The 15,560-nt window shown below is 41.4% G+C and overlaps 1 protein-coding gene across 7 annotated transcripts in view; it reads left to right on the plus strand.

Annotated features, from left to right (window-relative positions):
* IKZF2 (IKAROS family zinc finger 2) overlaps nt 1-15,560 on the plus strand; it is a 111,332-nt gene that overhangs the window by 74,160 nt on the left and 21,612 nt on the right. The gene's annotated exons all lie outside the window — the stretch shown is intronic.

Genomic DNA, 15,560 nt, shown 5'->3' on the forward strand with positions numbered 1-15,560 from the left:
CAAAAGTCTGTAAGTAGACCATGAAGATACAGCAATTCTAGTAAACTTCATTGAAGGTCTTTTTCAACCTAAATGATTTTATGGTGCTATGAATGTTTACATCTCTTATTTCTGACCAGAAAAGATGATATCAGATAAAACATAGAAAAAAGGGGTTGAAAACTATTTTGAAATATGAGATTTCAGTCACATTTCAATCTAGTACAGTTAATATCTAAATTGAGGTGAGTCTGTATATGTTTTTATATTTACAAAAGGAAAGCTCTTTAGATCAGATCCTCAGCTGATACAGATTGGAACCTTATCCTCTAAGCAAGGAAAGTACTGCTATTTTGCACCAGCTGAGAATCTGGTAAGTGATTTCATAAATGCAAGACCAGTTTCCTTTTTCACGTTGCATGCCCTTTTCATCCTTAAATAAGATAAGAAAGTGCTATGAATTAAGAAAAACAAAAAGAAAACACAAAACAACACTCTTTTTCCTTCCCACAAGTGCTTTAAACTACTCAATTTTTTTATGGAAGGCAGAGTATGCAAGAAAGGAATTGAAGAATTTTTTCTATCCTTTTTTTTTTTTTTTCCTCCCAGCTAGTTTGCTCCGTGAATTGGAAAGCACTCTGTGTCACCATTTAGTCAGTTACACTCTCTCACTATTGCCAGTTAGTCAATTTTTCCTGTGCTTAGTGCAGCGTTTTCATACAGTAAGACCAGAAAGGTAAAAAAAATAAGGAAATGTAATTGCAAACAGAAATCAGCAGAAGCATCTCAGAATTATCTGAAATAGCTGAAGCTACTATCAACTTAAAAAAAACCCAACAAAACCAAACCAAAATTATTACAGTTGGGTTTGGGTTTTGGTGTGGGGGTTTTTTGTTGGCTTTTTTTTTTTTTTGTTGGTTTTTTGTTTGGGTTTTTTTTTTGCCTGGGGTGCATTTTCTTGTTCATGCTCTTTAATATTATTTCCTATTTATTTGAAAGTGTTTGTAAGCATCACAATCCACATTTTGCTTACCCTTCTTCTGCAGAGTAATAGCTTACTACATAAGTATTCCCAGGATGAGTGGTTAACAAAATATTCCTCTGCATCTGTAATGCTGCTGCTGTTTAACCCTAAATAATTAAGGTCTTATCTTGCAGTGATTTAATCCTGTGATTATTTACCATTTACTGACATATGGAGTTCTGATGAACTTTGTGTTTCTATTTTCCTCCCACATGCAGCTTTTTTGATTTCAGAAATATAATGATGCCTTCAGGACATTAGTAGAATAATGCCTGTGGAGAGAATGTACAGAATTACACTAAGAGTGGGCATGAGCATCAAGGTACTTAGAGGACTTTCAGATGTTGTCTTCAGAATTAACTCCATAGTTCCGTAACACGTGATACAGGAGAGGTGCTTCAGTGTGCTTCCAGGATGTGAGTTTTAAGGACAGGCTGAGGAGGGCTGGGGCAAATATTCATAGCCCCCAGGATGCACTTGACAAAGCAGCATGGATTGGCTTCACCTTGCCTACCTTTTGCTGTTTTCAAGGAAGAAAACATCCAGGCAAAACCAGTCTCCTGGTGGCAGTCACAGAGTACCTGTTATCTCACCCTGAGACATGCCCATCTTCTCCATCATCTCTGTAATTGCACAGTGAGGCAAAAGCAGATACAAAACCGATGAAACATTCTAATGTAGGCAGTTGATGAACAAACCCCAGAAGTTTTAAGGAAGACAGTTAATCTGACCAGCAAATCTGATAGTTAAAGCACCTAGATGGTGACTTTTGCAGTTGGAAAGGTATGTTGTAAAGCCTGATACTGTTTTACCTTGAAAAGCTAGGCATCCTCAAACAGGCACATAAAATTAGCAGTTATGTTTTGGCATGAATTTCTCATGTGTCTAAAATGGAACCAGTTCAGCCCTCCCCTCATAATGCTATTGTAAACACAAATGATTTGGTAATTCTTAACAAAGTCAAGGCTGTAATAATGAGCAATCTGGAAGAGCCCATAGAAAACATTAGAACATCAGTTTTCAGAGCAGGGCTTGGGCAGTAAGCTGTAAATTAAGGGTGGAATCACTTGCTAAGGGGAAAACAACATACAGAATAGGTTTTGATTAAGTAAGAAACATCCATCCATCCTTTGCACTAAACAAGGTTGGTGCTGTGGGCAAATTATTTTGCGATTTTTTTTTTTTTTTTTGTGTGTGTGTGATTAACAGACTGCCTCATTGTGCATACACACAAACTAGCCACATGAAGCCTTCTCAGGCAACCTTACTTCTGGAATTTCCTTATTTTTCCTTTATCTTGGCAACTTCAATCACACTCCCTTAGTCTGGGAGTATATAAGTGTTATTCATATATGAAAGCAGTTTTACTGTTTATTTCTTCCTAAAAAACAGGTAGTCAGATCATTGTTTTTTCCTGTCACAGAAGCTTTTCCTCACAATACCTTTAAAAAATGTGCTTCCAAGCTCTTTTATTCCTGTTTAGAAAATGTTTTTTTCCCTTTTTGTACTTTTAACAAATATTTGCTTTTTCTTTCTCCTCTTCTTCCTGCATTGCTGCTGGACATTGCTTGTTATTTACTGCCCAGCTCTTCAATGGCAGTGAAATAATGGTGTTGTTTTATTTGCAAAAGAAAAGCAGTGAAGCATTCGTTTTGAAAAGAGAGGCTTAGGCAAAAACTCCCCAAAGCACTATCTTAGCAAACTATGTACAGTGTGCGAGATAAAAGGCATATAATTAAAAAGATAAATGTAATTTTTCTGTTTCTTGGTTTGCAAGTCTATCTTTCTCATCTCTTATTCTCCGTAAGGACTTTTTGCTCAGCTCCTGCTGTGTTTTAGTAAGCCATTGGAGATGTCTTACACGCCTTCAATTGTATGGCTGTTTTTTTGGCACAAGTGAGATCCGTGTGTGTGACTGTGCTCAGAGGCAGAAGGAACCTGGTTCCTACTTATGATGACATGCCTGACTCAGAAACTGTTTGGGAGAGTCATCCCACCTGTGAGTTTCTCAGTCCAGCTGAAAAATGGGATGAACAATCACAGTGCTGAAAAACACAATGCTGTGCTTGAAGTCCTGCCTATCAAAAGCCAGTGAGAATTATTGAAATAGTGGCAAAGACAGTTATTAAGGATAATGAAGAGTCAGTGTTTTAAACTGCTTTTTATATCTTCAAGAGACTTTTACCACTATTAACATCTCCGCTCTCAAAAGGCGCAGTATCTGTTCTGTAACCATGTTTTTGAGGATGGGAACAATATAATTAGAAGAATCGTGGGACCTGAAGTTCTCCTTGCACTCTGAGCTGGACTGCCTCAAACACACTGTGAATGGAGAAAAAAATAGTAAATGTGAATAAGTAGGATACTATCTGTGAAAAATGAAAGGTATGTGAGGAAGCGAGGGGATATTTTGCATACAAATCTCATTTCTGCAGATAGGTTAGCAAACAGCATCTTCCCTCAGTTGTGATGAGCCATTGGGTATTTATTCTCTTGATCTGATACTTAGCACTGTATTTAATCAGGCAGGGCTACTTTTCCTCTCAGGTTTTCTTATGCTGTTTCAGTTAAACTTGCTGGAATTAACCTTGTCACAAAATCATTTTGTGGTGTTCTTATCAGAATCCAGGTTCCAAACTGTTATTAGCAGGTACACAATACAGAAGCTCATTAATGCTTCCAGTACTTAGAGACCTTCTCTCTGTGTTGTAGAGAATGTAAAATCTCTGGGATTCTGCTTTCCATATTGTTTGTATGTGCATTTTTTGAAGGCAAGATCAGGATGTGTACAAGGGTAGTGTCTTTCATCCCCTAGGCATCCTTATTTAAAGTTTAATCCCCCCTGTAGATCCAGCTTGTATCCCGTGCTTTGCTAAATCCCTATCTGAACCTGATCCTTGAAGTGACGGGCTCCTCTTCACCTCCAGAGCACTACAGTTACAAGTATTAGTATCAGCTATATGAAAAGATCATCTTTTATGTGCTCAGAATTATCTCATTATACAAGCTTGGTCATGATAAGCCTTTTCTACAGGGCACAATTATCACTGAGAAAACATCTTTGATTTAAAGGTGCTATAGGATCATGATCTTTCCAGAAAAAATAACATTTGGGCTTTGTTTTTAGGAGAAACTTGTGAAAAGATGTTGTTCCACCCAAAGCAACAAGTGTTCACTTTTTGCTTATTGGACTTTTAAAAGTCGTGAAATTCCATAAACATTCCCTCTTATCTGTGGTAGTTATGGATCAATCTTTGACTGTTCAACCCAGATCTGTTTCCGATAGGTAAGACAGAGAAACAGGAGAAGTGGTCCTGGCAAGCAAAGGTAGATGTGCTGTGTACCAGCCTCATGAATATCTCACTCTTGCTTAAGACTGGATATCAGCTTTTTTTCCTTCCCCATCCCCCAGGGTGTGTGATTGAGCTGACAGGGGAACAGACACTGTGTCCTTCCTTGCTTCTCATGGTGCCTCAGTGTAAGCAGGAGGTGGCCGGCTTCTTCAGTGGTTGGGGTTGTCTGTAAACTGTCTGAGTAGGGACTCACCCACTCTCTTAGCGATGAGAGACACCAATACTATGGGGGTATCCTTGTTCTAAATATCAGTTCACAGCAAGATTAGTAAGTGCTAAGATTTATCATGATATCTGTGAGACAAGTCTTGTGCCTCTTGCTGTATCTCTCAGTGGAGCCATGGCTTTACTATGCCTCTAGCACCTGCAGGTATACCAGTAAGTGCTCCATTCTTCAGCAAAGAGGGAAAGCATGTCTGGACAGAGGTTGCATCATCTTATCCTCTCCCTGATCATCTAAATTCGCTCTCCTTAATGAGACAGAGTGGCAGAATTAGATGGTTGGTGTCAGGTTAGGTCTCTGGACACTTGGCAAGGAAGAGTTTTGTGTTAAGGTAGCAGATCCTGCACCCCAAAATGGGGAAGAGTACAAATGCTCCAGTCCTGCAGCTTCACCATGAGGGAAAGTTTTCCCTAGGACAGATTACAGTCCTGCAGTAGAACAAGGTGCTCACAAGGAGGGGACAGGGTGTCTTTTGCCTCTCACTTCAGACCTCCTGAACGTGCTGTCACCTCATCCAGAAGGTCAGATAGCATCAAAGTACTTAGGGGTAACTAGGTCATTGTTTAGACAGCATCATCGTGGTGCAAGAGTTGCATGGGATCATCCATCATCAACTTTGAGTTCCTTTCTTTCTGCAGGGATGCCTGTGCCAAGATGGAAGTGTGTGTTTGAGGTGGGATTGTTGACATCCAGGTTTTGTGTTTTTTCTGACTCTCCTTTACATTAGAAATTCACATCCTGGCATCGCCAGCCAGATTCTGTCCCTCTTTGTATTGCCTCAGGCCATGTACAACCAGAATAAAGTACATGGTCTTGCACTACTGGGCTGCTCATTGGAGAGGAAAGAGACACTTCTCCACTGCTGCGTGATGCCCGTTCTTACACCAGCCATCCTGCTTTGGAGGAGCAAACAAGACAGTGGCTTTCTTTTTCCTCTGGGCTTTTATTCTGCCATAGTGCTATGTGTGGGATTTCACTGGCATAAAAAAAGCAGATGAACGTGATATGACTTCTGCATATAGAGCAGCAGCCCTTCTAAATAGCATGCCTAACCTGTTTCTTTAAACATCCAGAGAGACTGTTTCTATTGCCTCCCTAGGGAGACAGTTCCACTCCCCATCTGCTTTTTATAGCTGTAACTCTCATTTGGATATTTAACCAAAACTATCCTTTCTTTTGCTGCACATTACTGCTCTTTGTAACACTATTTTCTGTGACTGTGAGTAATCCCTGGGCTCAGTTTACACTGTGATAGGCTGTAGTCATTATGTTTGGCATTGATTCTATTCTGTCCTGTCTTTATCTTTCAATCCTCTCCTCTTTTTTTTTTTTTTATTTTTACTAATTTTGATTTTTTTTTTTTTTTTTTTTTTTGCTACTCTTACTATTATAAGTGACCTAAATTTTGAAGTCATTTTACACACTGGAAACATGGGCCAGTACAGATGCAGACCCCTTAACCTCATCTCTGCCTCAGTTGCCTGTCAGTGAAATGGAAATAAAGTGCACTTCTCAACCTTGTCATGATGGTGAGAGGGCAGCATGCACAAATGATTGCAAGGTGCACACATACTGCTGCAATGAAGGTCATGTAAGTACGTAGCAGAGTATTCCGGTGCTGTGTGTGCGCCTGCTGCATAGCGTTACACGTTATCTCCTTAGTTTTACATAGCCTTTGTGCAGTAGTAAAATGAGATAATTACAAAGTGGAAGGAATAATAACTTTGTATTGTTCCTGTAACCACTAAGGTATTATACCCTGATCCTGGTGTGATTATCTTTGACACAATAGTAAAGTGATTATTAATACTGCTAAAGGACTTACTACTTAGCCTGCAATTTTTATGTCTTGTTTCTTTCATGAACCCTATCTATTTCATCAGCCCAAAGCCTGTGAAATGAGTATGTGTTGTTGCCTTGTTGTTATCCATTTTTCAGTGATGGGAAATTGAAATAGGAAAAAAAAACCCTATGAGAGACCCAGTTGGCAAATTCAGGTACCTAAGCACCAAGGTAGCTTCATGTAAATCACTTCTCTTTCTGTACCAGAGCTACAATGGGCAGGCTGGCAGGTGAGGATCTAGTAGCTTAGGTATTTAAGGATACGTAGTTCTTTTCTCCTTTAAGTTCAAGCTGTAAAGGCTTCTTGTGGCCTTGTTTTCTTTGTCATCAGGGATTCTTTCAGAAATCCAGTGTTTTTACACTCCAGCTGAGGTATGTACATATAAACCCAGTTTAAGGTGTAGCTGTAAACACAGGCATTGCGTAGCCAGGCTCCACACTCCTTGGGATCTGGGTGTCACATTGCATTAGATTAAGCCTGGAGTATGTGATGCAGAGCATCAGGAGTCCTCCTGCTGCAGAGGTGGCCTTCTGAGGTAGCTACAGTGGGTTTTGCAGAACAGAGAGCCAAGAAGTGACTGAGAACTTTCTCGTGTACTTGAGATGCAAATGTGGTATTGACTTGATGAAGCCATCTCTTGGCAAAACCAAGACCTCTTCTTGCACATACTCTGAACAGCAAAATGCCATGGCAGCTCTAAGGAGGAAAAAAGTTTGGCTTTTTTCCCTCAGGAAAATTGTTTTCAAGGGCAAAAGCTTTTGCGTGTTGCCTCCGAGGAAAGGACATCCAGCATTTGGAGCTGGCCTTTATCAGTTCTTGAAGGACTTTGTTAAACCTTTCAGCTTGAGAAAGTTTGAGCTTGGAATCAAATGGTGGTTTGAGGCCACCTTTCCTTGATATCTCAGAGCTGGTTTATGGGGCAGTGTGAAATGGAGAAATATCACTGACGTTTTTGGTAATATATGAAAGATTTAAGGTGTAAGAGGGGTTATTTTTGCTGTCTGGAAAGGAAACCAAGAGAAACTAAAGGGGAATAAAATGACCCGACTAACACCACACCATAGCAGAGCTGCAGAAAGCTGCTACTGATATATTCTCCCGGGCTCTCAGCAACCTGTAATTATGAATTATCTGACAGCTAAGATATTGATGCATATCGCTCAAGGAATATGAGAATGTCTAGAGTTTTTACAGTGAACCTGTACTGAACTCTGTGTGACTCTCCTATTTATAACCCTGTGTGAAGTTCAAGGAAACTTGTCCTGGAGGTTTCCCATGAGAGGGAACTGTGTTTTTACCTGACTAAAACACTCTGGATATTTTCCCATTTTTTATTTGATCTAAGTGTGAACTTTCTCCACCCTCTGCCCCTCCTTCCTTTCTGGAGTGGTTAGAGAGGTTGATTACAGCCAGGATTACACAAGAGATGCCAGTTGCACACATGTTTTGCATAACTGTGCTGTGCTGATTTCAGACAGGGTGCCCCAAGTTCCCTCCCTGCCTTGCAACAGCAAGTCAAGATATCTATCTTCATTCCTGAAGGTAGAGAAATGCTGTTAAGGCCCTGCCTATTGAAACTTTGTCAAAGAGCACCTGGCTGGGACTCTCCCCAGCCACAGGGTTGCCTGTACACTGCAAAGCACTCCCTTGTGGAAAAACCTCTACTTCAGGTTTGTTCAGGCTTTTTATATTAAATCTGCAATAGTCACTCTGCCTCTGTGGGAAGTGCTACAAGTGGTCAGTGGGACAGGGTAATTGCTGCCTTATACTGAAAATCCTTTTCAGAGTTCCCCAGGATGCTGCAGCTGCCCAGAGAGCTACCTGCTCCCAATCAAGAATGGGGAATGTGCTCCCCAAGGATGTGTGCTCTCCCTCCCTTCCAGGGAGACAGGAATGAATGCTCTCACATGCTCCAAGATGGTCAAGGGCCTGCAATTAGGGCCCTGACTGGACAGCTAAGCTCATCCTTGCACTGATTCTGGGGCTAGTTAAATGTTAAATGTTAGTTAAATGGGGCCCTTATCTTCAAAAGCAGTGAGCTCTGTTTAGTTTCAGTGAGAACTGGGGGGCTTTGAAAGCTTAGTCCTTGGCCTGTGTTTCAGTTCCTTTTGCTGGGATATAGGTAATTCCTTCCTCCTGCGTCTTTTCAGTTTGGAATAGAAGTCTAGGACAGCACATGGTCAGACAGGACCAGGTTTTGCTGACGTGCCTGTGGCACGGTCCTGTGCCATGCAATAGAGCTGGTCTTGCAGGTAGGCTGAGCTCAGACTGTTTAAGGGCTTCAAGCTCTTCCTAGAAAATAAATCACATGCAAAGATTACACTGCTGAGATTCTGCTGATGAAATTTTTATATAGAAAAGCGGCATGGGCCATAGGCTCTCTCTCACTTGGATACCCTTCGTGTGCATGCATTTTGCTCGTCTCCTAGGAGACAGTGTCTTGTCTGAGAGCAGCTAGCCTTGGCTAGGAAAGGCCTGACATTTCTGGTTTGTGGGATGAAGCTGTGCTGCTGAATGTTCCAGCAACCACAGAGGCATGATTTGATAGAAGCGTAAGCAGTTCCACGCAAGGTTTTCGTGTGAACATCTTCCTCTAACACCTCTCCGAGGACACCACTCTGGTCTCTGATGTGAAAGACGGGTTCAGATATCTTCAGGGAGAGCCCAGCAGTCCCCATCCCTCGGATATCAGAAAGGTTTGAGAAATTTCTCCCTTCCCTTTTCTCCTTTCAAAGAGCTGAGTCAGCTGGACTGGCATGTCTGGAACTCTGTGGCACCGCAAGCAGGCAGTCTGCCAGCTGCATTACACACCGCATCCAAAGGAACACGTCACTCCCCTCTCTCCCTCCCCTCATTCCCAGCCCCCCCTCCCCTTTTCCCTTTGCAGTCTCCACCCTTTCCCTTTTATTTTTCCTTGTTGATCCGTGTAGGTGAGTCAGAAAAACCTGCTCATCCACAACCTGTTCCTTCTTGCCAAATCCTGGAGCAGCACTCCCAGTTCTTGTTAGGTGTCAGGAATAGGTTATGAAAACAAAAACTGATACAGGCAGTGTACTGGGTATAGAGTGCATACTGTAAATGAAAACTAAATGCATAGTGAATGTGCCACTTAGAATGTGTTCCTAATAGAGTGATATCTTTTGTAGAAGGCACTTTATTCTGTGATTCGTATATAATAATAGTTTTCTTCCTATAAAATACCAGGATGGAACAAGGAAATCATTTAAGGCTGAGAGAGCTGGGCTGGGTAAGCCTGGAGAAGTCAAGTCTCCAGGGAGACCTTAGAGCAGCTCCGGTACCTTAGAGCAGCTACAGGAAACCTGGAGAGAGGCTTTGGACAAGGGCCTGTAGGGACAGGACAAGGGGAATGGCTTTAACCTGCCAGAACAGGGGAGGCTGAGATGAGCTCTTAGGCAGAAGTTCTTCCCTGTGAGGGTGCTGAGGCGCTGGCACAGGGTGCCCAGAGAAGCTGTGGCTGCCCCATCCCTGGCAGTGTTCAAGGCCAGGTTGGACACAGGGGCTTAGAGCACCCTGCTCTAGTGGAAGGTGTCCCTGCCCGTGGCAGGGGGTTGGAGCTGGATGAGCTTTAAGGTCCCTTACAACCATTCGGTGATTCTGTAAGAGTGACCATATTTACAAATTTTGAAATAATGGATTTTAAAATAACTGGAAAGTGGAACATTTCCAGTAGGAAAATAGGTGGTTCACAAAAGTAATTTTGAACAAAATGACTGAGCTTTTGATATCAATTTTAGTTGTACTAATCTGAAGAAACTCCACTGATGTTGGCATGGTGCCTCAGAGTTTGCATTACCAATGTATTTCTGACCCCAGGAATTGAAAAATGATGACTCTGGATCCCCTCAGTTTGTGGATACTTAGAAATGAGAGTGGAATATGATAAATTACCCTTTTTGTTTACTTATGATATTTATTTTATGAGTGGGGAGGAAGGGGGAAAACATGCAGGTTAACTTTTCTCTTTGGTCAACTGACTCTGGGAGCTGAAAGCTGACGAACAGCATAGTGTTGTATCTGACTTAGGATGAAACTGCAGGTGTTGGTTAACACTGTAGGAGCAAGTGTGTCTCAATAGCCATAGATACATTTCCATCAAGCAGCATCACAGATTGGTTTTTGCCATGTTTTGTTGAAATGAAGGTGCTCAGCTTCAAAGAATAGATCATCCACCAGGAAAAGTGCTTTTTTTGACTTACTCATGTCACAGTATAGTGTCCCCATTAGCTATATTGTGAAAAATGTCTCCATTATGTGTTCATATCATTGGTCTCTACAAGCAAGCAATTTTTCCCAAGGGCTAATGATGAACCAGCTTCAGGAGACTGCAAGTATGGTGTTGGTTGAGTTGCATGAGATTTCTGCCCTGAGCAGCATCAAGTCCGGGACTGATTTGATCTGGCTGATGAGCAGTCCATGGAATAGGATTGCACCATTGGTGAAGGGAAGGTCAAGGGCCATTTTGTGTCAGGGAGTATATAACTCGTAGTGAGACAGTCATTTCTCAGAAGGTTCAATCCCAAGACAAGAAAACAGGACGGTTTACTGCCCAGCCACCTTCTGCAGAGGATGCATCTAGTACAGACAGAAAGGGACTTGACAAAGGCATTTGAGACATCAGTGTCGCAGGTAGGAATGAATCCAGACATCCTAAATCCCCATCTGCTGACTTGGTTCAAGCCTGTTCACACACAAAGTAAATAAAAAAATAGATGTAAGAAAATGAGAAAAAGATAGTTTTGTTCTCCCAGGTATTGAGAAACGAAGATTTACCCCCTTTCACTCTTGATTCAGACTTCGCACAGAAATCAGCTAATTTAAATAGCCTACTGGAGCCTTCAGTATGAATTTTTATCTTGTTGTGAGGTTTTTTTGGGGCAAGGAATGCAGTTAAGTGTGTTCAGAGTTTTCTAAATTCCCCTTTTTTATAGGAAACCTTTTTAAAGTATTTCTGGATGTTGAGAGAGCTCTGTTTTGCATTGTCCTGCTTTTCTGGCTTTACTTTCAGCCCAAGCAGTTGCTTTTTCTTTCCTTTCTTTTTCATCCTTTTGGTTTAATTTCACACCCATATTTAATTTCCTTTCATTTTGTCTGCCTCCCTTTCAGCCACAATAACAGTTTCTGAATCTATCGAGGGCCTGTAGTGCAAAACCAATTGCACCAAAAAAGAAACACCCTAAACCCCCAAATCTTTCCTGCTGGAAATTGGAATTGCTGAATTTTATTACCCACAAAAGATTAATGCAGCTTCAGTGTCAGACATACAGTTGATGCAGAGGTTTGTGCTAGAACAGAAGCTGCCCGGTATCCCAGATTCATCTCCCAGAGTTAAAGGATGCCATCATCCTTTAAAAGATACTTTTATTGTTAATTGTTGTTTCGCGAAGAATTGTTTTCATACAAAATGGTTGTGACTTCCCCCTGCCAAATACTATGGCTAATTTTGAACATGGAGCAGTGAAGACCACAAGTGTTGGTGACAAACGTGGTAGGGGAAGAGAGGCATCTGTCCAGCCCTGGTGGCAGCAGAGTTGCTTTGGTGAAGCTGGAATAAATGGGAAGAGCATCTGGGAGCAGTAAACTGGCCCAAAACACTTTATCCTGGAGGAGCCTTTAAGCATATGAGGTTTTACAAAGTATGCAGCACAGCTTAGTTTAGCACTGTCTGCTTGAGAAAAGTCCCACTCATTTTGAGTCTCATTTCGAGCTCTTCTGTAATATTGGTGGTAAATATATATGTTGTCAGGCAGAGAGCAATAGGAGGAAATAGGAAAACTGCATAGGTAAAAAGAGTCAGTCAGCTCAATCTGTCTGACCTCATTTGACATCTGTGCAAGGCATGACAAAACCACATGCTTGAAGAGCAGATCTTTCCAAGGGTGACAAAGGCATGGACCACACTGGTTCTTGGGCAGAAAGGAAAGTATGAATAAAAACGTTTGTGTCCCAAAGGAGCCCATTAGTTTCACAGCCTGACCTGGTTTTGGAAGCAAGGTTCTCTTCACTTCTAGCCTTGATCAAAATAAATGAAAACTCCCAACTTCAGTGGTTGGGAAAGAAGAGGAGCTGTCAGTATTGCTCTTCCCATGTCACTATTATCTTCATGACAGCTTACTGTTAATAGTCTGTTTCCAAAACTTTGTTTCTGACAGTAACAAGAAAAGGGAAAACTTACTTACATAAAGGGAACCTGGAGTATGTTCTTATCTCCTAATATGAGACATAGAATGGTGTCATGTGCTAAAAGAAATGCTTTTTGTCATGTAGAAGCATGTTGGTGGAACAGTGGAACTCATTGACATGGGACGAGAAGAAATGAACTAGGGATAACTGGTTCAGAGGTTTTATGCAGAAGAAAACTAAAGTTAAAGGCCATGTATTCTCTCTGTTTTCTTTTGTTTAAATAGGATAAAATAACTGGTAGTACAATGTTTGGCACGTGCTTGCTCTGAGTAATTAATGGATTCTGTTTGCTTTATGATGCTAAAGGTCTCCTGAAAGATATGCAAAGGGGCTGCACTTGAAATAAATACAAACTGTATGCAGATGATCTAAATTGACTTCAGGGTGTTGCTTCCATTGATACTACCTGTGAATCTGGCCTGACATCTACATTTGTTTTGCCCAAAGGGGGGGGGGAAACCCCAAAACAAACAAAAGCACTTCTCAAGGGAGTTTTTGTCCAGCAGCATTCCTGATCTGCACCAAGGTACCCACGCCCTGTGCTGAGTGTGTGAGCTGTTCCTTTCCACCTGCAGTAGAAGCTTGGCTTATAATGATGTGTGGATCTCCAGTCACCTCCTTAAATTCCTGCTGCTCTGTGGCATTGACAGGGAGCGAACAGGACAGGGCAGAGAAGAACAACAGACCAACCTATACTTGTTTTAATTTTTCCTATTTGCTCTGTTGCTGGAGCAGGGTTAAAATAAAGAGAAGCAAACAAGCACATTTTGTAAGGTTCGTTGTGCAAACCAGTTAACTCTCAGCTTATAAAGTCAAGTTTAATATGACATTAAAGGTCTGAAGTGGAGTGGAAAGTACAGAGCTAGTACATACAGTTAAGGTTTAACCTTCATCTTAAGCCGGTTCCCACCCACAACCAGTTAGCATGGAGGCACTGTAAGGAGGAGGCTCCTTTCTGAAGGCTCCTCTCTCAGATTCATTGCAGGGCCTCTCTGCCTTTAAAAGTAAGTTGCAGTGAACCTGGCTGCCTCTAAGTGACTTTGAAGTTAGCCAGGTGATAAAACCCCCAGTTATTTTGTGGACTTCCTGGGTTTTCTTAGTTTATCTCACCACCAGAGTCCCTTTTTGATAGTATTTAACCATTTCTGAGTCTGCATAAGATTCCTGGGAACCCCACCAGTGTAGGGATACCTGAAGGACTGGGATGTGCTGGTATAGAACAAGGACAGTGCACCCAGTTCAGTGGCCTCACAGCACAAGTGCAAAAGATTTGCAGTTGGAATTTTCACATATATCCAGGGGGGAATGTGAAAGCCCCATTGCCATTATTATAAGATAAAAAATGAGTGTCAGGTGCATTTTGCCAGATTTGAAGCTCTTATATTGAAAGAAATAAAGGTAAGTCAAGAGAATTATATGAGGAGAGTGTCTATATAGCACAATGTGTGTTTTTAGGACATGGAATTGGAGCAAACAGCCGTGAATGTCATCTTTTTTTCAGAACTAAATACAACTTTAGTGTTCTTATCTTTGTTTTCCTTGCTGCAGTATGTAATTTATTTGCATGGTTTCACATAGGTACGTTTTCCTTTGGTTTTTTTATGCATACATAGATACAACATAAAAACCTACGAAGTGAACTGTTTGTCTTCTGTGCTGCAAGGGAAGGAAATGGGGTGTGAGATTCTTGCTTTTCTGTTTTTAATTATTTAATAGGTGATGTGAGACTGTGGCAGGAGCCCTGCAAGTATCGGGGCTGTTAGGGAGATTTCAGTAATTCTGTGACTGTGCCAGTGAAACAGGAGTTAGTTTGTATGTTTGTTTGTTTGTTAAACTTCTGGCACAAAAATGCCACCTACTTATTTATAACCCTTGTGGCAGAATGGAACGTTGTTTTATCTGTAAAATCCTGCAGAGCAGTTAATAAATAAACACAGTCTGATGAATCAGATTAAATAGCAGAGCCACCAATAGCTGCAAGATAAATTGTAATAAACTACTCAAGTAACAAAAGGCTGGAGGTAGAAACATCTTGAAGGTGCAAATAAGGACCCCAACCCCTTAGCTATTCGACATGAGCGCTCATGTTTACTGGTTTACACTTGATTCTGGCTGTGTACTTATGCATAGAGAAGATGTAGATGATTGAAAATTTCTCCTGACTAGTGTATTTACTTATTCTCCATGTGTTTATGTTTTAGTGGGTCCTCCGTTCTAGCCAAAATGTAGCCTGTACGACATTCTCGGAGTTCAAATATAATCTGATGTTTGACATTGCTTGGTGTAGAAGATCAAGGGAGGACTGCACACTAGTACAGTATTTCTAGCTAGCTGCTTATTTTGCAGTACTGTAAGCAAATGGCAGGTAGATGCAGGTGTCAGGCTGCTGTTTTGTGCCCTGGAGATATTTATGGGAAAGGCAAGCACAGCTAGGAAACAAAGGGTGTGTAGGTGCAATGTGTTACCATTGTTTTACTGTGCTAATGTACCGCAAGTATCTAGTGGTGTTTCACTGCTAGCTGTATAGGGCTACTGTAATAGTATGTGATAGTTGTCGACAGAAATAACTTATCATTGACTGCCACTGTGTAAAAAGTCAGGACAAGCCATTTTTCGTGTGCTGGGAGGCTCACAAAATGTTGAACAGCCACATATATATCAATAGGCAATTGATAATAATCTTTACTAAGAGACATTGGGCCACGAGGTCGTGAAGTGAGTCGTGAGTCAAGTGCTGTATTTCAAGATCTAAGTCAAGAAAGTACTAGTTGCTTAATAGCATGTATGTAGCCTTCTTCTGGTGTAATGCTGTGTTTTAGATTTTGAACCTTTTGAGGAATCCAGAGCGTCCAGAAACCTTTTTAAGCACATACCTATCTGTATGATCTCCTCTACTGCATGACCTAGTGAACCCATTCTTTACCATGTGACCTTATG

Source organism: Lathamus discolor, chromosome 3, assembly GCF_037157495.1.
Source record: "Lathamus discolor isolate bLatDis1 chromosome 3, bLatDis1.hap1, whole genome shotgun sequence".
Lineage (NCBI taxonomy): Eukaryota > Metazoa > Chordata > Aves > Psittaciformes > Psittacidae > Lathamus > Lathamus discolor.